The 27,431-nt window shown below is 41.8% G+C and overlaps 1 protein-coding gene across 10 annotated transcripts in view; it reads left to right on the forward strand.

Moving 5' to 3' along the window:
* LDB2 (LIM domain binding 2) overlaps window positions 1-27,431 on the forward strand; it is a 383,786-nt gene that overhangs the window by 42,116 nt on the left and 314,239 nt on the right. The gene's annotated exons all lie outside the window — the stretch shown is intronic.

Here is a 27,431-nt window from a genome sequence, read left to right on the forward strand (position 1 = left end):
GCTTTTGAAATAATTCTTCTTTGTTCCTCTACCCAAACTCTACAAGGGATGGTTTCTTGAAGACGAGCTTCAACGTGGAATCTGAAACCATATCACTGAACTTTTCATGCTCTGTAATATTAAAATTCATTAGTCAGTCTTGCACATTGAACGGATCATTCCACTCACTCGTGAATTTGGAATACCGCATATAGGTTATCTGGAAAATATCTGTTCACTGAATTTTGCCCGTCTTCCAATTCTGACACTTTTCATTATGCAAGAGCAAAAAATCACATTTGTTAATATCACCACCGATCTCCTCAGAAAAGTCTTTAAGTATTATTGGGAAGCTGTCAAGCTCAGAAGGGCAGATATAAGTTTCCCATCATCTAATTGTTGCTCGAAAGCTCAACATTTATCATTGGCAACGAATACTGTCGGTTGTTTTCCTTAAAGTGATTGGCTCACTTTGCTCTTTTTTGAGAAAGTGTCTGCCAAATATACATCTGAATAACTATGGTGGACGGCTAGTTGAGCTTACAACAATCACGCAAGTGCCTTCTAGAGAAGCATTCATGCTTTTCTCATTTTGTCCCTCAGAGTGATAAAAAGGCAAATACTCAATGGTAGAGATATAATATGATTTATCATTTTTACTGCTTCATCAGACTTAGTTTTTAAGTGCCTGGTGGTGAAGAATACAATTACTCATATAGGTTTGAGACCAGTGCCTCGATTTGTGCTAAGGCTCCCCAGTTTTTTTTCCCCCCACCACTGCTGTGCTCTATTACAACAAAAGCCAACACAGAGAAAACAGCAAATGACATAAAATTCTGATAAAAATAGTTTTGATCTCATGTATCTCTTAAAATGATTTTGGGGACCATTTGAGAATGGCTGTCCTAGATAATACTGAGGTTGAGTATATTTTTGCCCGTGTCTTCTTCTGCAAACTGGCTATCCGTATTTTTTGCGAAAATTTTTATAAAGGATTTTTTTTTGTTTATTTCTCGGAGAGAGAGAGAAAGAGGCCACACGTGCTTGCATGAGTGAGGGTGAGGCAGAGAGAGAGGGGGACAGAGGATCCGACGCTGGCTCTGTGTTGACAGCAGAGAGCCCGATACGGGGCTCGAACTCACAAACTGCAAGATCATGAGCTGAGCCAAAGTCAGATGCTTAACTGAGTGAATCACCCAGGAGTCCCTTTTGCCAATTTTTTTATTGAGATTTTTTGCCTTCTTCTTACTGATTTTTAGAAGTGATGTGTATATTGAGAGTAGAGCTCTTTGATACATGTGTTGCAAATATTTCTTCACCAAAAGGGCAAAGCTTAAATAATAGGTACATCCATACAGAGTAAAACACTGCATTACATGGAATAATATAGAATATACTAACCTAGAAAGGCCTAAAAGATATTGTTTAGTATTAAAAAAATGGCAAGTTGTGGGAAATGTAGAGTGTATTATTTATAAATTGCTTTCCTTCATACAAAATAGTTTTTTTTCTATGTATGTATAGATATATATGTAAAATTGTATAACTGTTGCATATACAAAACAGTTACATGTTTACACACCCATAACTGTTACATATATCAAACATATGTATGTACAGATAATGTGTGTGTTTAAATGCACAGGAAAATAAACAATATAAACACCCAGATTATAACACAAATGATAATCATTCTTTTAGATGGAAGAAGAGGATACACAACAGAGAGTTATATTGATTGTGACTTTTGATTTGATATTTTCACATTAAAATTTTTTTTAAATGTTTTATTTATTTTGTTTGAAAGAGAGAGACAGACAAAGCATGAGTGGGGGAGGGGCAGAGAGAGAGAGGGAGACACAGAATCCGAAGCAGGCTCCAGGCTCTGAGCCATCAGCACAGAGCCAGACACGGGGCTCGAACTCACGGACCGCGAGATCATGACCTGAGCCAAAGTCGGACGCTCAACCGACGGAACCACCCAGGAGCCGTTGGATATTTTCATATTTTTATAAGGAGGCTGTATTTGTGAATTTATTAACTAAAATTTAAAATACTAAAATTTTACAAATTTAAATTATAGAATCTAAATATGATGTAAAGCATAGAATTTAAAGATAGCTTCAAATTATAGAAATATGGCTTCCTAATCTTTCCAGCATAATATCACATGAGGACTAGGATTTCCCTCTGCGATAGGAAGAATAGGAGGGCATACACACTTGAAAAAGCAAAACTGAGTTTTGGAAGCTAACGGGCTTTCTTTTGCTTGCTCCCTACTGAAAAGTGATGCCCTACCTATCCCATGATGGGGGTGTGGGCCAGTTTTCACTAACCTTAAAGTGACCTTTCCTTTCTCCATTTTCCAAATTTTGACCAAGTAATGTAAATAAGCCTAGTTCAATATTTATATGCAATCCTGGGTACGGGAACCACTGTTACTTAGAATATTTGGATCAGTTTGCTGGATTTAAATATTAGTGTCTGACTTTTACACTTTTGTAACCACCTGACTTTATCTTTACCATAGGAAAATAAAGTTAAGTTTTCGGCCCCAAAGGCACCATTTAGGGATTTAAAACAAATGTTACTCTTGTGTTGAGTTCATATAAGAAATGAGATCATCAAATCCTAAAAATAACTAATGTCAAATTAGGAAAAGCTGGAACAAGTTAATTCCCTAGGTCTGATGGTCTTCTGAAATCATACACACTTCCTATCTTCCCATGAATCATACCTTACAGAACACGTGATTGGTAATGACCCTGGACCTCCATGTAACATCTTTTGTCCAGATGATTCTCCAAGTGCTTTATGGATAGATTCCCCTGCCCGTGGCAGTGCCTAGCTCAGCCCGTGCGTATAAAAATTTACCACTTCATTGTGCAATCGATGAGTGTGAGGCGGGGGAGGAAAAGTCCGTCCTGTTTATCCCCTCATGCCCTGGGAGCTGCCTGACTTACCCAGCAGAAGAAACATTTCCTTCCTCCCCAGTCATGGGTAGAACACAGGACACCTTTGTAATTTTAGTTGAAATGTCTTAACGCTGTGGTGAAGGGTTGGAGCAGAGAGACGAAAAGGTACGTGAGGTCTACGGTGCGCCGGGCACTCTGATAGGTCCTTCAGATGTTTTAAGTGGTCGCATCTTCAAGAAAACCCCTTGAGGTGAAGTCGTTATTGTCTCCAATTTCCAGCGGAGGAAATGAGTCTTGCCTGAGATCACAAAGCTCAAATGTGACAGGATCAGGGTTGCTCCCGACTGTCTTTGGCTTCAGAAATCAAGGAGGGTCATCATCGCTTCTTTCCTGTTCGCGATAGTGAGAGCCGAGCAGGTGGAGGAACATTGCTCAGAAGTTTTTTTCTTTCTCTAGCATACGGTGGCGCTCCTGACCACCTGACTTGCTTCTTATCCTGTTGACATGGTGGCCATTGTCCTCAATTATGTTTTGGTTGCTATGCTCTTCTGTATTTAGTTGGTCATGCCTCTCAGGTTATTGTCAGACCCTGCCTTGAGCCTGCATCCCATTGTGGCCATGGCTTTATTTCTCTCCTGCCCTTTCTAAACCAGTGTTTTGAAAGAGTTGTCCACACTTGTCTCCACTTCTTTTCCATTTGTTCCCTGTGAAGTCATGGCAACTCGACTTGCCTTCCTCTCCCTTTGCTGAATCTGCCTCTTAGAGCCATCACTCACCTACATGTTGGCAAATCGAATGGTATTTTTTGTGTTGACTTCCTGAGCCTTTCTGTTGCGATTGTCATGGTGTCTACTGAGGAACTCAAGACCCTTGGTTTTCGTAGCACCGTTGTTCTAGTTTTTCCTTCTACTTCCTTGACTATTTCACTGTTCAGCCTTTCCTTCCTGCCATGCGTGGCATGCTGGGTGTGGTTCCTAAATGCTTGTGAAAACCTACTGTGAATTTTTAAGAAACTCTGTGAGCTTGTTGATGTCATGTTGGTAGCTTGAAATTGGCTCCGGTGGAGTATTTACACATAGAAATTAGCAAGTATTAAAAATCAGCCCCCCATCTAAGCCCAAGAGCATTAAGTATTCACCAGCACCCCAATGCTTCAACTTCCCCCATAAAGGAGGGTCTTTCCTTTTCTTTCTTTCTTTCTTTCTTTCTTTCTTTCTTTCTTTCTTTCTTCTCTCAAGAGCGAGACAGAGTGAGCTGGGGAGGGGCAGAGAAAGAAAGTGAGAATTCCAAGTAGGCTCCACACTACCAGCATGGAGCCTGATGTGGGCCTCGAACTCATGAACCATAAGATCATGACCTGAGCCAAAATCAAGAGTTAGACACTTAATCGACTGAGCCACTCAGGTGCCCTAGTATTTTCAATTCTTAACAAGTTGCTCCTCTCTTGACACATTCTTTCTGGGTGATATCTTGCCCTCCCCAACACACACACACACACACATACACACACACACACACGCACACACACACACACACACTTATGCTTTTAACTGTCACCGGTACCATCACATCTAAGTATCTCCCTGCAGACCTAAACTCATTCCAGAGTTTCAGACCTGTATATCCAAACACTTCCTGAAAATGCTCATTTGGATGTTGAACAGACACCATGAGTTCACCAAGTCCTGAACTGAACTCACCATCTTGTTTTTTTCCTATGTCCCTACTTCATTTCCTAGCTCCACTGTCCACCTCCCTTCCCTTCCAGATATTTTGTTGTGTCCTCTCTCTCCTCACCCATGCCGAGCCCAGGAAGACATTATTAAATGGGATTATCATTCTAGGAATTAGTTCCTGGGGTGGTCATGTGAGGCAAGTGGTGATTTTGAGTGATGGTTTTGCTCTCTTTCTGATTCTTAGACTGTTCGAATTTCTGCAGAGTGGGAAATCTGACATCCTCAGGTCCTGCAAAATTTCTGCAGTGAAAACGGCATCCTCCTCTGTGCTCAGGCAAGAGAGGAAATGAGCTCATTTAAATTAAGCATCTCCTCGATGCCCAGACTTTTAGAAGCTTTTCCATACATAAGCTTACTTAATTTCTGAATATTTCTATGGCATAGCTATTCCCAGAGTACTTCTGCAGGCAGGAAACATTGAGCTTCAGCTAAAAGAAATAGCTTGGCCACAGAGTGCAGCTAGTAGGTGGTACAGTTGTGATTTGGATAGGCCTGTTGGACTCCAAAGCTGGTGACCCTTTTGTTACGCCACGTCGTCTCTGCTTAGGTGCTACTGTGCGCAGGAGACTGCTCACTGGCAGCCTCAATGAGACTCCAGAAAGGGCTCTTACCCCCATCCTCTGCAGGACCTGAAAAGGCCCTCATCCTTTCTAGTGTCTTCATATTCTCCTACAGCCAAACCCTAAGGCCCACCAAAGGACCTATGTAGCAACAGCACCTGCTGAAATACCTGGGTGGGTAGAGTATTCATTCTGTTAGTGAAGTTCATTAATATTTTGAGTTTTTAGATGCAAAGGGCTTCATTTTCTTGAAAGCCTTGTTAAAGGCACGGTTTTCACACTTTCAAAAAAGTCAGTCACCAGTATGGAAATGTCTTCCATGAGACTGGCTTGTGCCCTGGGAGGGATCACATGTAACAGGGACCAGAAGTAAAGCTGCCTTCGAGGTGCTGACTCTCCAGTAGGGGATAGGATCTCCACCCATGAAGTGGTCAGAGAGTGAAAGGAGGGACAGTAGGAGCAAGAGCCCACGTGGTCTTGACACTCATATTTCAATGGCTACACTTCAGAGAATGTGTTATTTTTTGATAATCAAGAAGCAGTCATGTCATGAAGTGTCACTTGAGACTATGTTAGTCACTGTATTGGTCAATGGCTCCCAAAGCGTTAATCCCATACATCAGTTGTGTCAGAAGGGTTTGAAGGAAGCTACACAACTCTCTAGGAACGCTCCCCAGTGAGTCACTACGCTCCTTAGATAGTGCCTTTGTGTTCACCCTGTGTGGAATTTGGTCATGATACAGTATATCTAACATGCATTCCATTTGTATTAATTAAACAACTGCTTTGTGCCAGGCAAAAGCACTTTTTGTTTGTTTGTTTGTTTGTTTGTTTTCAACGTTCATTTATTTTTGGGACAGAGAGAGACAGAGCATGAACGGGGGAGGGGCAGAGAGAGAGGGAGACACAGAATCGGAAACAGGCTCCAGGCTCTGAGCCATCAGCCCAGAGCCTGACGTGGGGCTCGAACTCACGGACCGCGAGATCGTGACCTGGCTGAAGTCGGACGCTTGACCGACTGCGCCACCCAGGCGCCCCCAAAAGCACTTTTTGAATGAAGCAATGAACAGGATTGATACACTCCCTTTCTTGTGGAGCTTGCTTTAGACTAAATCAATTTGAAAAATAAGAAAATATCAGATAGTGATCTAAGAAAAGGGATGGGAGAGAATATGTTTGGGGCTACTTTAGATAGGAAAGTTAGAGAAGTCTCTTCCCACCCCTCCATGAGAAGCTGATATTGAAACAGACTTCTATGCAAGGATAAGCCAGCCCCATGAACATCTTGGGGGAGAATATTCTAAACAGAAACCAATGGCAAACACAGAAGGAAAAGGAGAGAGAGAGCAAGCCAATATGACTGAAGCATATAGTCTGAGGTTTGATTGAAGAGACAGTTGGGGCTGGATTTTATTGGTCCTTATAGAGCAGGAAAAAGGATTTCAATTTGGGATTTAATTGTGATGATTTAGGAAGCCTCTGGAAGGTGACAAGTAGGGGAATGGTATGATCTGATGTGCTGTCGATACATCATTCTGGCAGCTGTGCAGAGAGGAATTTCAGGGAGTAGAGAAAGAGTGTGGACAGTTAGGGGGCTCCTCCAGTCTGCACTGGAGACAAGATCCTGGTGTGGAGGAGGGTGGGGGTGGTGAGGTTGGGGAGAAGTAGGTGAATTTGAGATGTATTTTGCTGATGGACTGGATGTGGATGGTAAAGGAAAGACAAGATTCAAATATTTGACTTCAGTGAATATGTGGGTATTGGTGCCACTTACCAAGATGGGGATTACTCTGATGGAGGTGGGAGAAAGTTTAGAGAGGAGATGATTGCTTCTGTATCGTAGCACGCTGCCTTGCAGCTACTGCTAAATTCCTGTCCAAGTTGAGGAGGGTTAGGCTGCCCACTGCTTTGTGTCTGTAAAGGTGAAAAGACTTCCACATACTAATCTAGGCTCCACCTCCTTGCAGGACCATCCATGTTTCCATTCTTGCTCCTCCGGAAACACATGGAACACATCTGCTGTCTTCTCAGAAAGTTTTGTTAAATATTTGAATACTGAGATTCTTGACATTGTTTTAACACATTAAAATTTCAAATTAGTTCGGGTACAAATGCCATTAATTAAATCATGGGGTGTGTATGTGGGACTTCTCCCAACCTACTCTGTGATCTGTGTGGAACCATGTCATCCAGTTCTAGTTTTGAATGGGGTGATAAGTGTGTGTTGTCGGTCTTTTTCTTGTGAAGATTAAATGAGAGAATGCTTCCTGCCCTGCCTGGAGTTGGTTGGAAGGTGCTCTCAGCAGGGTCGGTACCACCTTGGTTCATTTTGCCAGCCCTCTGTTGTCTCAACGTGGGTGGCTTCTTTTCATCGACTGGGTAACTACTGGACCCTGGTCGTGGCCATTTGCCCATGAATAAGGCTGTGCCTTGTGGTCGGTCTCTTTGGCCACTTTCTTGGAAGGCATTTTTAGGAGCATTCTCTATCCTCCAAGCCATTACCCCTCATGGGGGACCCTGTGATGGCAACACCCTATTGGCACACACTCTGAGGCCAGTGCACAGGAGACCCTTTGCTGGTGGCACTGATTAGATATAGGGCAGCTCAGAGACCCAGAAAATGCAGCCACTGGGTGGGACATCCCCTTTTCTTTTCCAAACTTGGGTCTGATGGTTGGAGCTGCCACCTGGTGACTCCGCAGCACCGGGGACTGCATTAGGATGCAGGTGGAGTGATCAATGTTTAGTGATGACTTTTCATCAAGACTCTTTTTAAAAAATTGTTTTAAGTTTATTATTTTTTTAAAAAATTTACTTTGAGAGAGAGAGAGAGAAGGAGATAGAGGGAAAGAGAGAGAGAAAGTGGGAGAAGGGCAGAGAAAGAGGAAGAGAAAGAATCCCAAGAGGAGCCCAACTTGGGGCTCCATCTCATGACTGTGAGAACATGACCTGAGCTGAAATCAAGAGTTGGATGCTTAACCAACTGAGCCACCCAGGAACCCCTCATCAAGACTCTTTATGCAATTTTGTTTTGTTTTGTTTTCTGTTTTCTGCTTTTTATACTTCACTTTGTACTGAATTTCAATGTAATATATGCTTATGGTAGAGTATAAGAAAAATAGAGATGAGTATTTAGATTGAAAAAATAAATACCATCCAGCATCTAAACACCCAAGAACTTGACAGTATTTGGCTTACTTTTTTTGCAGTATTTTTTTCCCTTAAAGAGTTTCTCAAAGAATATTTCTCATAACACTTACTATTATTATTTTTTTTAGTCAATAAGATGACTTAATTTATTGCTAGAGTTTTAATGATTGTTGTTATTTTAATGCTGCAATGGTGAAGAGCTTTGATTATTAGGATTTTTCCACAGTTTGGGTAACGTCGTTAAGGGGGGCACAAATTCAGAGAATGTGGGCATTTCTGAGGCTCTTCATACTAAGTATCACCATCAAATTTCCAACAAGGTGATACAATTGATCCCGTTATTAGTATGCATGTGCATTAGTATGGCCATTTGAGCATGCTCTGGCCTCTGTTGAATATCACTGCAAGAAACATTTGCTGATTTGATAGACAAAACCTGTTTGATGTTGATATTCTCATTTGTATTCTGTGGCTCACTAGTGAGGATAAGTATTTCTCCTATATGTTTATCAGTCATTAAATTTTGTTTCCGAATTGTCTGTCTTTGCTTTTTTCCATTTATCAGTTGAATTTCTGTTATTTTTAAGACACTTGTCTGCCCTCTACATTATTATTCCCTCACTTGTTATAAAAACATTTAGAGGAGATTTTTCATGAACTGGAGTCCAACTAACTTGAACGTTAACTCTTCAAATTTTCGGTGAGAGGCAAATTGAAAAGAGAAAGATATGACACGCACTCCAAACATAGAGAAATTCAAATCGAGCACAGTCTTTCTCCAGCTCTCAGTATAAAACTCATCAAAGCAAAAACTGTTTTATTTAGACATCTGGGAAATGTACTTTGACAAACATCCGCTTGATGACTGTCAGTGTCATAAAGAGACTTTGATATCAAAAATCCACAGAAACTGCTAAAATAAATTATATATTTTTATGACAAAGCTCTCTTTGCTGACTCATTTGCATTGTCCATGTGATGTGGCTTTAGCTTCTTAATACAAAGGAGGGCCTATTTTCATGTAAATGACACGATAGAATTACTAAAGAGCTCCAGGGAGCCTAGGAACTGCAAATGTGGCATTGCCTTCTACCTGTTTGAGCAATGCTTACACATGGTGGCTTTATGGTATTTTTAACATATAAGTGTTTCCAAAATTTACATATTCGGGGCTTTTATAGCTCTGGAAATATTCTCTCAACCTACCACAGAAGGTAACAACGCATCCTTCAAAAGTCTGATTTCTATGCATGTAGGCCATAAAAAATGTATAGATAGAATCTTTAGCCCCATTTCCAATAAGTAAAAACGCAACTAGTTCTGTTGAGAGTCTGATCTTTTGCTTATCAACAGTCCAAGAAAGAACTTACTTTGCCTTCTATTTATAAAACCTGCAACTACTGGGCTATCAGTTGCGTGAAACTATTAAACCCGAGTCAGCCGTGTTGCGGGGCTTGCAAGTTACAGGTGAGCCTTCTCATCTGTTGGCGAACCCAGCGTATTAGGTAATGTGAAGAATGTCAGGAACGGACCAAAGCCTTAGAGACAATATGGCGTGTAGAAAAAGTCTGAGAGCTGAGATCCGAGAGACTTGGCCTGAAATGACAGACCTGCTGCTTCCTAGCTCATTTCTTCTTTGGCAAACAGTTTGACTTCTCTAGCACTCGGTTTCCTCATAAGTGACCCCATAAAGCAGGATTTATCATACCTACCTGGCTTGAAAATTGAGGATTGGATGAGATAGTGTATATAAGATAGGAATTCCTTGAGTCATTATGCTGTTATGATTGGTATGATTATTATTACTGACAACTGCTGTAATCATGGGATTTGTTGCTGGAAGAAGCAGTGCATGTGGGATAATAGGTAAGTTTGTATTTTGTAAGTAGCCTCTGTTATAACTCATATTATCAACCGTAACAAACATTTATTGAGCACCTAACATGTGCCCGGTCCTTGGTCTTGTTAATGGAAGGCAAGAGAGGAGAGTGAGTTCTCTGCATTGTTGTCTGGCTTCCTTTGATAGGAAAGCTGTTACTGAGAGGGAGGGCTAACACTTCTATGCTCAAAAGAAACAGATGCTCATAGAATCTTCACATGACAGAGCTGTAAAGGGACTTCAGGGGCACTTGGTACATTATGGTTGCGGTTACCGGAGCTACTGGGTAACATGGAGGCTCAGTGTCAACTTGGGAGTAGGGGGTCCGCTCACATCTTGCACTCATTTCTCTCGGGCAAGGCCTCTAGATCTTCAAGAACTGCGGAACAAAGATCACCGACATGGTACAACCCCATCCCCCAGCTGTAGATTAGTGATGTCGAGACCCCAAGTCTGAGGAAGGGTCCTCTAATTTGAGTGGATGAAACATTCACTCAACATGTCTACTGTATTGACTCTTAAAGAGCCAGAGTGACCTATCCCCACCGCGGGTGGTGGATTTCACTTCATCTGCTTATGGATGTTTACTCCTGACCTACCATTAGCAGAAACAGGACATGATATAGTTTTCCCTCTTGTACCTTTTAACCGCAGACCACATTCCATTTGCTTTGAACGTTTAATACAGTATCAGGCTTGAAATCAAACAAATGTAGGTGGAAGAAAACATTAGGTTGTAGAGGTCAGGGAAGAGCGATGTTTTCAGGGGCTCTGAAGAATGTGCTAATGCAGTGAAGAAGCTGGGCAATATGATCAGGGAGGTAGCACTTCGAACCACTATCTTCAGAAGTCATTGACAAAAAGCTTCAAGGTGAGGAAAAGCATGGGAAATGTTTTCGTGAAGGCAAAGAGTCAATTATTTGATTCCTTAAAAATTAAAAACTTCTGTGCCTCAAGGACATATTCCAATTACATCATAAAAAGCAGAATTAGAAAAAAAAATTACAAGCAAAATAAAAGACAAATCTTTAATATCTTTACTATTTAAAGGGCCTTGAGGGAGCCACAAGAGTTCTCGTGAAAAAGAGTTTAAAAGTCCCTTTTCCAGATGTAGAACTGCAGAAATGTAAATAAAGCTTGATTGAAAGGGTGTCTTTTTAGTGAAAGGGTATCATTGGCCAAGGAATTTGAAATGAGGCACCCAGGGAAAAGGAGAGGAATGAGGTATTTAGTTTTAATCTATACACCTACTTGCTGACCCACCAATAATTGCTTTTAACAGGGAAGGAACACCTTGATTTTCAAAGAAATAAAAATTAAAAAAACAATGTGGCCCCATTTTTCTGCCATCTGATACCTTCAACAATGGATATAATAAAAATATGCTATATTTTTTATGACTTGGCATTTACATTTTAAAGAATGATATATACATTTTCACCCAATATTTAACATATAAGAATCTGTTGAAGTGATTCATTCATTCAGTCAGTCGGTTAGTCATTCAACAACTATCTGGAACCAGACTTTATACTGGTCTCTGGGGAGTTAATAATAAAGAAGAAAGATGTGGTTTCTGTCCTTAAGAAGAGCACACATAAGGAATGCATCCTTAGGAAATTATCTAGTACGTGGAAAATGCTAAATTCACGAAGATGTTTATTACGGCATTATGTTTCACACTGAAATTGGAAGCAACTTCACTGTTTAAAAACGAAATGATTACTTATAATAAATTTTCTGGATGTAGATATTGAACATGGTGTTTGTGAGAAAAGTGTTTATGCTATATTAAGTAAACACAGCAGAGCACAGATTTGTATATACTGGATGATTACAATTATGCTAACAATGAGGAAAGGAAAAAAAAAATACAACAACAACAAAAATGGTTGTGTGATGAGATTATGGTGGACTTTCTTTTTCACTCCGCAGTGTTTCCATTTTGCTTTAGTATAATGACAACAGTTTTCCTTTCCAGTAAACTAACCCTGCTAGGCTTCATGAGATTTACATACGTTCGCTAATCTAATTTTCATTATAGCCAGACGTTACAGGTGAGGACACTGGGCACTGTAGAGCTTGAGTTCCGACCCGGAAGTCTAGTCCTTGAAACTAACCTCTTAACTGTGTCCAGTTGTTCCTTCAAAGAGATTTGGTTGAGCTTTAAAAATATGAATCCAAGCTGCGGTTCCCAGAGCTGAAGCTATTAAGTGTGGTTGGTAACATGGAGGTCTTAATAATACCCACTGCCCAAAGGCTACTGTGGAAAGTACCACACACAATGATGGTTATGGGTGTCTTCGGTGAATTTTACATTTCCATTCAAATGTCAGTCATTTTACCTTTCCATTCAAAAGGTTTTTGAGTGTCTTAATAAATGTGTACATTGTAAGAAAATTAAGCACATTTTTGTTAAATACACAACTGTAAATTAGCTAGTTTATACATTTTAAATAACTGTTTCGAACACGAAACATTTTTTTAAATTGATGAAAAACTATCCTGATTAAAGTCTGTTTTGAAAATTAGTTTCTTCTGCTGAGTCAGCTTCTCTTTGCTCTTTCTCCCTTTCTCTCTCTCGGACATTCTCAGTCCCACCCATCTATGATTTTCTTGACCTTTTCCTTTCATTGAACAAGCCCCTTCGAGGTCAAGAAACCACTCTAATCTGCACTTTGGAGGTATTTGGCAGCCCGAGTTTTAAACTCCCAGCCAGCAGTTGGGATTCCAGGCTTAGGTTGCTTTATTATGCTTTATATCTGTTGACTATGAGTCAAATATAATATGTGGGTAGAATTACAAAGGTGACTCTTGAAAGCATGTGGAAGGATTATAACCTTAAAATGTGCTCACCAAAGCCATGAAAATAGATGAGTTCCCCAAGAGGTACCCAGCAATATGCCTTTATAGACTTCTAGAATGAATATATGAATTCCACGTGGGCCTTGATGGCCTCCTGGAGAAAATGGGGAAGAGTTTGTGTTCTAAGAGTTTATGATGTTTTAGGCTGCATCATATGCAGTTGACATTTAATTTGAAAGTGGTCTGTTGAAAATGTCATCTGGTTTTCATTTGTAGGGGCCCACTTGAAAATGGGAGGTTGGACTCTGTGACCTCCTGGTTTCCTCCCAACTCTGGAGTTTTTGTAGTTGTTTGATTCTAAGATAAATGTAAAGTTTGTTTTCCAGCACAACAACTGATATTTGTGTAGGGCTTCCAAATTTACAAACCATTTTTCACACACTCTGCCCTGTCTTTTTTTTTTTTTTTTTTTAATTTTTTTTTTCAACGTTTATTTATTTTTGGGACAGAGAGAGACAGAGCATGAACGGGGGAGGGGCAGAGAGAGAGGGAGACACAGAATCGGAAACAGGCTCCAGGCTCTGAGCCATCAGCCCAGAGCCCGACGTGGGGCTCGAACTCACAGACCGCGAGATCGTGACCTGGCTGAAGTCGGACGCTTTAACCGACTGCGCCACCCAGGCGCCCCTGCCCTGTCTTAAAGAAGGGTAAAGGGGGGGGGGGAGGAATTCCCCGTTAAATCTGGGTTTGAATACCTACTATACAGGGCAGTCTGGTATTTTTCTGCGTGTTGTTTGCTTTCAAGATGGAAAGTAATGTTCTCATTCAAAGGTAACTATGTGAGAATTAGAACCTTACTCACATGCAACGTCTTCTAAAGGATTATCAAACACCTGGTAAGTAGGTGCACACATGATGTATAATGCCATTGAAAAAGAGTAGTTTCACCAGGTGGGAGAATGTGAATAAATCATGTCATCATCTAATTTAAATATTTGGTTCATCTGCTTCAGATATTTAAGGGAAAATATTGATTTTCCTGGGATATTGTGAATCCGCTCACATTTTCTGTCTTCTGAAATAGACCTTGGTAGACTGGTTGTGTTAGCTATGCTTTCCCTGGAAATTCAGCCCTGTTCAGAAATGTCAAGGCTAGCTATGGTTATGCCTGCCCTGAATTTTAAAAAATGTAATAACTGAATCTTTTTCTACAGGGGCTAAGGAAAAAAAGTGGTATTCTATAATTTTCCTTAGGGACTTGGGTAGATAAGGCTAGGCATATGTGGTGTACCCAATCAAAACACAATTTCACAGGTTATGAGTTTGCATGAGATGCAGTCTGTCTCGTGGAACCTGGGTTTGGGTGTGCATGCAGAAACGGGGACACTACAGCAACCAAGCAAATACCCTTGGCTATTTTTTTAAGTTTATTTATGTTTTTCAGAGAGAGAGAGAGAGAGAGCATGTGAGTGGGGCGGGGGCAGAGAGAGAGAGAGTCGGAGAGAATCCCAAACAGGCTCCATGCTGTCCATGCAGAGCCCGACGTGGGGCTCGATCCCACTAACCATGAGCTCATAACCTGAGCCAAAATCAAGAGTTGGACATGCAACCAACTGAGCCACCCAGGTACCCCTACTCTTGGATACTCTTAATCGAGGATGTCACTGGCGGCAGTTGGTTCCTTGTAGGGTCTCCTCAGGATGCAACCAGTACGCTGAGAATGGAGTATCACCCCAGTTGCTTCAGGTAGAAGAGAAGGAGATCTCTTTGTTCTTAGACAAGACATGAGAGCTTTGTCATATTAAAAGCTCTTGGGTTCTGCGTACTCTGTGCATGTTACGTTATACATACAGTGCAAGTGCTCTAATACATTTGATCGTCTTTGTGAGTCGAGTGTCTTGGTCTGAGACAGAGAGATGTCAAATGCGTCATCCAGGGTCAGAGTTCGTGGTCTAACCACTGAACTGTTGTATCACTCACGCAATCCAACACAGCCTCCGTGCTGTCTATGTGCTGCTAAAGCCACATGGTAGACATGGCTTTTCCTCTTACACTCTTTCCTCTCCCCAGTGTTGACCTTCTGGGAGTTTTCTTCTCGTACAGTTTCCCGGATAAATGTTTCATGGCTGGGAAAGATGAGATAGAAAATATTGGCATGTATTTGTGCATCAATTTGTAATCAGTTTCATTGAAAAAATGTGAGGTGTGTATATGGTTACATAGCTGTGATCATAGTACGTATGTAAACTTAGGTTACACTTTGTCACTGAAAGTCACGTCTCTGTCAAGTTTACCACTGGTGCTGAGGACCCACTGGGACTAGTGCCTGGCTTTGCCAATATTGGCTGATGAATTTGGAGTCAGTTACTCAACTTCTTAAATCCTTAGCTCTTCATCTGTAAAGTGATTACATTTCCTTCTGGATAGGGTTGTTGGAAGGTTAAAACAAGATTCTGCAAGTGGTTTATAAACTAAAGAAGGCTAAAGGAACAGAAGGTATTTATTACTAGCACACAAGGATTTAGAAGACCTTTGAGGTCCCATTCTACCCAAAGACTTACTGAGTTCCGTGAATATGTTGGCCTCTTTCAAAAGCTCCAAATGTGTGTGTGTGTGTGTGTGTGTGTGTGTGTGTGTGTGTGTGCACTATTAATGGGTCTGTTCACAGACAGCCAGATTCAGACAGAGATGTTTCCTCATCTACAAATCAAGGGTAATAATTTCCTCATTCTTCATAGTTTATTTTTTTAACTTCTTTATTTTGAGAGAGAAAGAAAGAGGGACAGAGCGAGCAGGGGAGGGACAGAGAGAGGGGGAGAGGTTCCCAAGCAGGCTCCTAACTGTCAGCGGGGAGCCTGATGTGAGGCTTGAGCTCACAAACCATGAGATCATGACCTGAGCAGAAACCAAGAGTCAGACGCTTAGCCAACTGAGCCACCCAGGCTCCCCTCATAGTTTAAATAAGAAAACAGATTTGAAGCTCAGAGCCACAGTGCCTGGCACAGAGGCAACTCTTAATAATGGTGTTTTTTTTTTCTTCAGTTTAAAACTTCTTATAAAGAATATTGGCTGGATTCATTCTAAATACCTGTTCTGCCATCAATTAGCTGCTCACCTCCACCCTGGTGAATCATGACAAATTCCTTAACAAAGACATATAACTTAAATCGTGACATATTACTCAATTTGACAAGATTACTTAACCATCTCAGTCTCAGTTTCCTCTTATTTATAATGAAAATAATTCCCACCAAGCCAGGACATGGTTAGGCTCAAATATAAGCATGTATATTGAATGCCTAGAACATAAGAAGTTCAGAAAATGGTTAATTCTCTCCTTCCTTCCCTTCCCATTCCTGGGATATTTGTAGTCCTGGGGAAGCTGTGATTCTCTCTTGTGGGACTTTTTCTTGAACACAGAGCCCAATTCTAACTCCTCATCGGTCCCAAGGAAGGAGACTTAAAAAAAAAATGAAGACAGGGGCGCCTGGGTGGCTCGCCTGGCTAAGCGTCCAACTTTGGCTCAGGTCATGATCTCATGGTTTGTGAGTCCGAGCCCTGATGCAGGCTCTGTGCTGACAGCTCAGAGCCTGGAGCCTGTTTCAGATTCTGTATTCTCCTCACTCTCTGCCCCTACCAGTGCACTCTCTCTCTCTCTCTCTCTCTCTCTCTCCCTCTCTGTCTCTCTCTGTCTCTCTCTCTAAAAAAATAAACATAAAAAAAATGAATACAGTTGGAATCTCTGAGGCAGAGTCACTAATGCGGCTATAGGCCTATTAGACATTTAGAATAAATTCTTCCAGAATGCACAGAACGATGTTTTTGCTTTTGTATGGAAGGCTGGATCATATATTAGCATTAACAGAAGATAGGTTAATGTCCTAAGCCTCACACTGGAAGTTTCCTGCTTTGCCAGGCAGAGAAATGGTTGAGTCAGAGTTTATGATCTCAGGGTTCGTTGAGAGCTCTGCAGCGACGTGCTTCTGCCAGTGCCTTCTGTGGAGGGTGATAGTCCACTCTGGGTGTCCTTCTGTGAACCCTCACCAAGAAGAAGTCCGCTAACATCCCAATAGTGCTTCTTAAATCTTGGTGCGAAGCTCTTAGCTGTAGGTTTCATAATTATGTATCTTATGTCTTTAAAGGCCAAAAGGGAGCCACAAGTGTGCTTGTGAAATCAAGTTTAAAAGTTGCTTTTCCAGATGTGGAGCCATGGAAATGTCAGGACGGCCATGGTGAAGAGTGCCCTCGTGGTCACATGTCGAGGGATTTGCGGGAGGGGGCCTGGATGAAGGAAAGGCAGGTTAGTTGATCCATTTCTGATTTCCCCTAATTAGGGGAGAAATCGGCTTCTTCCAGCATTGAGGCTGGAATGTGCCTTTCAATGAAAACTTTAGTTCACATATTTCTATGTCAGAAAAAGTCCAGGTTGTGAGAGAGGTCATTGCACGAGAAGAGGCTTAACAATCCTAGCTGTTCACATAAACAAAGCATTGATTTTCTTTAAAATGCAAGTGGAATCAAGCTTCGTTTACTGAGAAGATTCTTATTTTGTGCCTTCTCTTTGTCCAAGCTGTGTGAGATATCGTGGAAGCATGAAGCCTAGCTTTTGCCTTCAGAGATATCAATCTCATGCATGAGTTTTGTCCTTTACAGAACTCACTGAATGTGCATCACATGGCTTCCATATATGAGCTAGAGTGCTAAGTGATGGAAAGTTCACATATGAAGGACACATTCCAGTCTAACACACTGTTCCAATATTTAGTGGCTTGAAACAACCACCATTTTATTTGTTTAAAATCCTGTGCATCAACAACTTTGGCCACACTGGGCTGAATGGTCTTCTGTTGGTCTCCCTTGGAATCTCTCATGTGATTGCAGTCTTCTGGCAGCTCTTCTGGGGCTGGATGGTTGCACATGGCCTGGTGTACATATCTGGCAATTGGTGTTGGATATTGGGCAGCAGGCTAGCCCAGAGGGGAGGCAGCATTCTGAGAAAACAATCCCAGGGTACAAGTGACTTTCCAGTCTGTACTTTCCTTCTGTTTACTGATGTTCCAAGGACCAAACCCAAGCCCAGAGTCAATGTGAGAAGAGACAATGCCAAGGCTTGGATACAGGAGGCATCATTTACTGGGGACCATTACTATACCAATCAACGATAGGCTCTGACCTAAATAGTAATAGGGACCATTTCACTTATTTGGTCCCTCCCATATGCCCAGTAAGGGATCTGATGCTTCACGTACTCTATTTTATGAAATCTATAGAATAGTTCTTCAAGGTAGGTATTATTATTCCAAATTTTCTGAGATTAGTTAAGTTGCCTAAGGCCACAGAGATAGTAAGTGGCCAGGATTTCAACCCTGAACTGAATAAGTCCACAAACCAGGATCGATACAGGCCCAGCTAGCAACTATTTGAGACACAAAAGATGAGGTATGGAACCGTGGCAGGCAGGCAATGGTAGTGTAGCAGCTCTCTGTGTGCAAAAGTTTGATTGACCACCAGGGCTAATAATTTGGGAGCATCTTCAGTGAGTTTTTAGAATTTTAATTTGACCTTCCTGCAAAACGGGAAGCTTTTGGGCTTTGGTTATAAAAAGAGCGACGTTCAAAACCTAAGTTTGGTTATAAAAAGACTTAAGGTAAGCGCTACTTCGAGTTTGTGATTATTTCCATTTTATGAGCCTCCGTGATCTCGTCTTTAAAATGGGGACACTGTTCTGAGTGTTTAACGATTCTATGTATGTAGTGTTTTGAGCATGATGTTGGTACATAGATGGAAGTCAGTAAATAGTAGGCCTAAGTAATTTGGGTGGGAAAACGGAAGAGCAAAGAAGAGGATATGTCAGGCAAGAAGAGAAGAGCAATGTTGGACAGAGGGAAGAAGTCTACCCGCAAATACGACTTGGCTTCTGCCTGAGCCACAAGAGCAGCCAGTTTATAGCAGGTGTTAACACAAAGTGACAATGGTTAGGCAAGATAAAGCCCAGGTTCCAGAAGCCCGGATGTCCAGGGAGAGGAGCTAAATTTGCCAAGTCGGCAAATGGACTTCAGGACTTCCTTGGGACCTGCGAGCAACTACAATGGGCATGTGATTTCAAACCATCATCCTCCAAGTACAGTGGGTCCTCTACTATCCAGGTTCATCTTCCCAGCCAAGCTTTTTAATTAGTGCAAATGAGGTTTAGATTTGAGTCCCTTAAGTTCAATAATTTGAGTTTCTTCAAATGTTGCAAGCGGAGCCCATAGTGGAATGGAAAACCCCTTCTCTCTTCTTTGTTAGTGACCTTGATTCGCACCACGGGCACCTTCTTTCATACAGTCATTGTCATTGGAAAATGCAGTTTCTTCTCTATTAATTGAATCTCACCGTGAAGCACCAGACAGTAATACAAGAGCCCAGTGTGCACATTTCTTCCCAATTCTGTGTTTAGTGTTGGTAGCTCAACATGGTCTTTACCCGGAAGTGCCAGTTGTTAAACGTTTACCAGCACATCTCTGTGGCACAACTCACACAAGTGTGACATTGAGGAGGACAGCTATCCGGTGAAGCTGGGAAGAAAGTCCTACCTCTGAAAATAGAGTTTATTTTTTGAGCCACCTTAAAGCAAAGCACCACATATACAGAATGGCTGGTTGGTGAGATTACGGAGTAATTAGAACTCTCGTGTACCGGTGTTAGGAGTATAAGATGGTACGACCGTATTGGAAAACCCTTTGGCAATTCCTTATAAAGTGAAACTTACATCTACCTCTGTGGCCCAGTAATGTCATCCTTAGATATTTACCTAAAAGAAATGAAAATTTATGTCCACAGAAAGACTTGTACACAAATACTTATAGCCACATACAAAAAAATAATAATGATGAGAAATCATGGCAGGAAAAAGGATGAGTAATTTGGGTGTGTCCATGGGATGGAACACTACTCGACCATAAAAAGGAATCAAACTCTGATCCATGCAGCAGCAGGAAAGAATCTCAAAATATTATGTTACATGAAAGAAGCCAGAACAAAAGAGGATATAGCAGTAATTCCATTTATATGAACAGGTGAATGACCAGAACATTGGCTACCTCTGGGGGGTGGAGATAGGATCGACTGGTAAGGAGCCTAAGAGAATGTTTTACAGTGATAGAAATGTTCACATTTTGATAAGGATGGCAGTTACATAGGTATATACATTTTTCAAAACTTAAATTGTAAATCTGAGATCCAAACATTTCATGGTATTCAAATATGACCTCAGTTAAAAAAATCAAGGCCCATATTCTGGAATAGAGGAAATGCCTGAAATGAACTTTTCCTTCACTGCCTTTGTGAAACAGGTAACAAACAATTGGAGTCAAGGGGTGTGGTGTTTGAATTCCATCTACCAGCTCTGTGATTTTGGACAAGTTAGTTAACCTCTCTGAATTTCAACTTCCTCTTCGGAAATATATTCATTTGTTCTTTCAACCAATAATCTCGTGTGTCAGTCACTGTGCAGATACTAAAAATAGGATGTGGATGAGAGAAATTCTTCCCCTCCCTCATGGATCCTACCCTCTAAATCTAGTGCCTATAGGGGTCACATGCTTATAGGGGTTGAGACAATATTGGGCAGGTGGCCAAACTGCAGGACATATGCTGGTGTAAAGGGAACAGCCCTTATTTCATTTCAATGAAACCATGTCCTGGTGGCATGAGGGCCCAGTCATGCCAGATCTGATTTTTTTTTTTTTTTAGTTTGTTATTTATTTGAGAGAGAGAGTGAGAGAGAGAGAGAGAGAGAGAGAGCAGGCAGGGGAGAGCAACAGGCAGGGGGGGCAGGAGAGAGAGAGAGAGAGAGAGAGAGAGAAGATCAAGCAGGCTCCACACTCAGTGCAGAGCTTGATGCAGGGCTTGATTCCATGACCCTGGGATCATGACCTGAGCTAAAATCAAGAGTTGGACACCCAACTGACTAAGCCATCCAGGCACCCCTGCCAGATCTGATTTCTTTTCTTTTCTTTTTTTTTTTTTTAATTTTTTTAATGTTTATTTATTTTTGAGAGAGACAGGGTGCAAGTGGGGGAGGGGCAGAGTTACAGAATACGAAGCAGGATCCGGGCTCTGAGCTGTCAGCAGACACCCCGAAGCGGGGCTTGAACCCATGAACTGTGAGATCATGAACTGAGCCAAAGTTGGACGCTTAACCAGCTGAGCCACCCAGGCGCCTCCAGATCTGATTTCTCAAGAGAATCTGGAAATCCTGGTTGTGAAAGTTTGAGATTTCATGTACTTTTTTCCCAAAACATATTACAGGCCAGCTGCTTAGGGTTTTGATCTCTTGCAAAGTTTACTCATTCATACAATAATTCTTTTTAAACCCCAATCTGAGGTTTATCTGATCTTTTATCACCGTTTCACTTTCTTTATGATTAATTTAAGAATATCGAAGTCAAGTTGTGGAATCATGCGGTAGGTGCTTGGGAGATACTTAGTTTTCCTGAGTCCCTCAACTTACAGGGTTTTGTTTTTGTTTTTGTTTTTTTCAAATTGTTCAGATGGTCCTGCAATTTTGGTGTCTAGGCATGGGAGAGGTTCTCAAAATTTCATCCCCAGCCAACTCTTGTGTCATTCGCGTGCCCATTTGTCAGCAGAATCGGTGGCATCTAGAGAGGTCCCTCGAGTCTGATGATCCTAATCTGAGCAATTTTCTTTCTTAGAGCATTGCGGGGAGACTGTCAAAATGCTGCTCAAAAATTCAAAGCCAGCGATTGACCTCTATTTCAATCAATTTCCAAGACTTAGGGTGTGTCATTTTGTTTCACTCTGAATTTTGAAGTTACGCTCTAGAGTTAGTCTCCATGTGCTTGGCAAATAACCAAAACATTTTCGTTCAACCATTTTATACCTTAAAATCTATTATTCTTTGATTCAGTTATGATTAAGCTCCATTTTGAGCGACACGATATCCAAAATCATAGCGTTTTAAACAGTTGTAAATTTAGTTATTGTTCACGTGATGTTGGCCCTCCGGGGCTAGCGGGGATGCATTAGGGTCAGTGAGGACAAAGTCTTTCCCAACGGGTGCAGCCTCAATGCATTGGTTCCGCGTTAAGTCCAAGATGGCTGCTCCAGCTGAGGTATTATCAGCATGTAGAATAGAAAGAAAATGGGAAGGCAGTGCCCCCTTCCCTTAATGACATCTCCTGGTAGATGCATACACAACTTTAACTGCCTTCCCATTGGCTAGAACATGGCCACATGGTCACAAGGTCACACAGTCACGCTTGGTTGCTGGGGAGATGGGATATATAGACTAAATTTTTTTTTTTTTTTTTTTTTTCTGGGCCGTTGTCTCAGCCAAAATCCATGGTGTCCAATTACTGAGAAAGAATGGAACAACCGGCGTCTTTCCTGTCACATTCTTCATAGCAGAAGCCACATTCTTTTATAAAGTTGTCCTCAGCTACTTGGATTCTTCTTTATTTCTTTTATCTTCGAGCGTGTAGGAATACACGTTAGATATCCTGAGTCTGACTCTTCTTATCATGAGCACGGTCACCGTCGCTGCCCTTGTCCCGGCCACCGATGGAACTCGTGCTTCTGTGCCCACAGTCTTTTCCACACAGTAGCCAGAGTAAGTTTTTGAAATGTAGGTCAGATCACGTCTCTGTTCTCTTCAGTACCCTCCAATGATTTCTTCTTTTCCTCAGAAAAAAATCTGAAATCTTTGTCATGCCCTGTGAGATCCATATGACCCAGCTCTCGGAGATTCTCTCTCTTTCACTCCCCCTCACTATACCCCAGCCACACCAGCCTCCTCACTGCTCTTTTTATACTCGTAAGGAAAGTACAGACTTTCCTTATGCTGTTTGCGCTTCAGAGAGAGGAACAAGCTCAGAGATGCTAAGTAAGTCACCCAAGGTCATGCAGCTTAGAAGTGATGGAGCCAGGATCCCAAACCAGGTCAGTCTGACCACAAGTTCTGTATCTTTGTAGTCAACCCCATCGCATAAGTACTTAATGAACGCTTGATTGCTAGGGATAGGTTCCGTGGAGGCAGTCCGTCCATTCTGAGAAAAGGCTGCTCAGCATTTCTATGAGATCCATGTGTTTCTCTGCAGGAGAAAACAATGTCTTCTTAGGTTCTATCTCTGCCAGAACCATTAGGAGCCCCTTCTCTAAACCCTTTAGCTGTAGAAAACTATAAGCATCATCAGGCATGAGGTCGGCACAGGCTAATTGGATCAGCCATCTTCCTTTCATGGACCAAATAGAATGACAGTCTTTGGGAGTTAAGGTCGGACGTCCTCAGGTCAGAGGACTCTTCTGCTGTTTCCTGTGCAGAGTCCTCTCCGTTTGGCACAAGCAAAGTTAGATGCAGTTCTTACCCCATTCACTGAGTTGAACGTTACTGAACATTGCAGTTGATTTAAAGGAAATGAAAAGGAACATCCTTGCCCTTAAGGACTTCTTTGTTTAGATCAGTTATTTAACCTGGGGAGTTCTTGTTAGGGCTTCAGAGAGTCTGAGATTCCTTTGAAATTATGTGTAAACCCTTGTCTGTGTACGTGTGTGTATTTGTTTTCCTAGCGAGAGAATACAGAGTCTTTATCAAGTTCTCCGAGGGGTCTGCCACTCCAAAACATGGTGAGAACGACTGGTATTAAAAACTTCCCTAGATACCTATCATTTATTAAGTGCGGGTTATACACACTATGTTGCATCGTTCCTTTTAATACTCAAAACAACCCTATGAGTTAGTATATCACCATGGTAATTTTACAGATGCAAAGTCTCAGGTCAGAGAGATTTAATTCTTTTTTAACATCACACATAGATTTTAGGCACGGGAATCATACTTCAAACTTGAATCTGTTAGAGTCCCAAAAATGTACTCTATTTTTATATTGACATATATTTTATCAAAGCAGCATATAGACACATGGTTTTAAAAATCGGATGGTACTTAAAAAAAATGTTTTCTTCTGCTTCCTGCATTGTCTCTTTCCCTTGGATTCCTTCCCCCCTCTTAATTTGTGTTTGTTTCTCTGTTTCATGTTGGAAACTGCTTAAAATCTGGGGTTCCTTGGTTATCTTTTCGTATTAAATATGTGCTGCTAAAAAGCGAATTATAAGCTCTGAGTGCATGAGTAAAGCGTTTTGCCTGGTGGGTCACACCACTGGGGAGTTGGGGGGCCAGCTGGTGTGTTCGCTACAGAGATCTACATGAGTTTCTAGAGTCAGTTTTCTGTTTTTTTGTTTTTGGATCCTTTACGTCTCTACAAACAAGAACTTTCCAACTCTCTGCTTAGGGTGTGAAACACCTGTTCTTGTGAGGAGACAGGAGTTCTAGGTAGGTGGGAGGAGGTTGGGGCCAGGGATATATCTAAGCATGTAAATGCCCTATAAACAGAGACCCCTTCCTAATTCCACACTTCACACCCCTCCTTCAGCCACGCATCCAAGTTCTGAGCCTTTCTGGGGCTGTGTAGGATGTCCTGGCTCACTTCTCTTGCTCTCTCTTTCTGCAGACTGCCGTGGTCTAGGTGTCTCCACTTTTAATGAAGATACTCCCACTTCTCCATTCAATTCTTACCTCCCAAAAACTGGTTGAAATGTCTTACCTACTTTACCTCTTCCATTCCCTTTGAGCCCTGAAGTTGCATCTGTTCTATTCCTTCCCTGTGTCTTCAGATGGAATTAGAAAAAAAAAAAAAAAAAAAGTATGTGGTCCGGCCACAATTCTAAAATGGAAGGTTCTAGGCTTGCTTTTTCTTTCAGGATATTATCTCTCTACATCTGTTACATCCTGCCTACACTCTGGGAGAGATGTAAGAAAAACCTTCTAGGGATTCTGCCCTCAAGTGTCTCATAATCTGACCCCAGTGAAATCCCACCCATAGATTCTGTACCTCTAATGTGGGCACGTAATTGCACACCCAAGAGCGAATTTACACATTAGGGGCTGGAAGGAGGGGCCCTTCCTACCCAGAGGGCTCTAGAGAGATACAGAAGAAGGTGGAGAGAAGAGTGTCCCCAGGGGGGACAATATGCACAAAATCCTCAAGACAGGGAGGTGCAGGGACAGAGAAGAAGCAGTGGGTCCGTCGGCTTGAGGAAAGGAATGCATGAAAGGAAGTATTAATGTACAAACCCTCTGGGCTCCAAGTGGAGGTGGGCCTTGAATGTCTGATTAGAAGTTTGGGTAGTATTTTGTCCTAAGATGATGGCTTGCCACTGACATCCTCCTACAAACAGATGTTATAAAGAATGTCTGTAAGAGCTCTTCTCGAGCCAGGCTCCTAGAAGGGAAGGACTGAAGAGGAGAGAGAGAGAGAGAGGGAAAGAAAGAAAGAGAAACACGCTGGGAAAGGGGAGGAAATGAACTGTGGGCCAGAAAGGAAAGGAAACGGTTTGGCAGAACTGCAGTTGGGGCAAGAGAAAGGTTCCAGGAAGAGACCAGGGGCGTAAACGTGGCAACAACCAAGAGTCAAAGAGGACAAACCAGCTGTGCTTGTCTGCCTGACGTGAGGAGTTTGTGTCAGTTAGGAGATAAGAGGCTGGAAAATCACCGAAGGGCCTGAGGTCTCGTGTGTCACGTGGACGGGGTGACATCCCAGATGCTGATAACCCTGGGGATTTTCCACGAATCTTTGTGATTCCTGCTTGGATTCCCCCCGCCCCCGCCCCCACCCCTCTAGTTATTAAAGCACAGACATATGTGCAAAATTTTGGAATAAGAAAAACAAGATATTGTTGATTTTGCAGTTCTGGCAAAATGTGAATATTGAACTCTATGCAGACAAGAGAATGTTTATGGTCTATTCACATCCCAGATTGCTTATTTATTTATTTATTTATTTATTTATTTTTTTTGCTATTTGCAAAAATAAGGACTCTTCAGCACTAATCTGCTTAGTAAATCTTAGGAACAAAATGGAAAGCCTTGCAAGCCTCTTGCTGAGCAGGTCAGAACTGTAGACTTTCCTTAACCTGTGCTGCTCGTTCTCATCCTGTGTGTATGGTTTTTTGTTTTTTTTTTTCCTTCCCAAGTAGGGTAGGAAAACTCTTAGTATGTTTAAGAGTGTCTTTCAGATGCATGTTAGGAGTTATTTCTTTCATTTTTCTTAACTCCAAATTCTCTTTGAAAGGGTCAGCCTGCATTAGCCCCTCCACGTTGCCCCCAAGCCTATGTGCTGCCCCCCAGCTGTCTCTGTAAGACCACCCACAGTGTAACCATCTTCGGTCCAGGCTAGAGGTAGGCCGTGTCTGCCCCAGAGCACAACTCTAGGGCTGGATTCATGCGTCCCGATGGTGGGGGGGCACTGTTTTTCCTTTATGGGCACTCCTCTAGGTAGGGCGGGCTGTGGAGACGCACAGGGAATGAGAATTGTCTACGTGCCTTTCCTGTGGATCTGGTGGGTGCTTTCTTCAGACCTTGAGGCTTTCACAGGGTGGGGGGAATCTTCCTCTCCCTCTTAGGTTCCGTCTCCGAATCCTGATTATGATTGAACCTCTACACCAATCAAGCCTCGTTCAGTATTTAATCAATCTCGAATTACCCGCCAAGATATTGCAGCTCAAATGGTAGTCCAGAAGCCTCCCTAAGCTCTTTCCATTTGCATTTAGCCGACCCCTCTCTGTTCTCTTTTTCTTTCTCACTTTTCCTTTTTTATTTTTTTCTTTCTGTCCTTGGCCCTGCCCAAAATGTTTAAGCTTGTTGGGAAAAAAAAAGCAGATTTTTCTCAAGCTCTTGCAGTGAAATGAATCAGCTAATAAATTATATCTGGGCTTAGAAAGAGGATTTTCCCCTTTCCACGGCATACACTGGAACTCTGTTTTAGCAGTTGTTGGAAATGCTGTGGAAGAACTGTGTCTATCTTAGAAAACCATCTGCGGGAGGAGCCTTGCTCACCAGAGTGAGGCAAAGGGAATTGCAATGCGTCAGAGAGACCATGTCTTTTGCATAACAATTTAATCCATCCATTTGCGGGTGAATATTCATATTCTGGGGGTAGAAGTTTCAGGATGGACACGTTTGTGGAAGTAGGAGAGGTGGATTGGCAGGCACTCTGTAATGTGGTATTTACTTCTTTGTTTTAAATGGCCACGATCACCGAAACTCACTTACATTCTTGTCCTTCTGCTTTTGTTTACGCTGAGAGAAAGCCTGGAAGATTAGAGATGCTGCACTATTGGGACTAAATGTGCTCTGATGACTTTCATTTTGTGATAAGTGTGTGATTTAAAATCAGTCTGCCCAATTACGATCTGTAATTGTTTCGTCTTCTATCTGGGTCTATCATCTTTCTTTATTGTTTTCTTTCTTTCTTTCATTTTCTATCTACCCATTTCTCTATCTAATCTATAATCCGTAAGTAGATGAGATCGAGCATTAGAGCCAAAGCAATATTACTGATTTTAATAC

The sequence above is a fragment of the Leopardus geoffroyi genome, chromosome B1 (assembly GCF_018350155.1).
Source record: "Leopardus geoffroyi isolate Oge1 chromosome B1, O.geoffroyi_Oge1_pat1.0, whole genome shotgun sequence".
NCBI lineage: Eukaryota > Metazoa > Chordata > Mammalia > Carnivora > Felidae > Leopardus > Leopardus geoffroyi.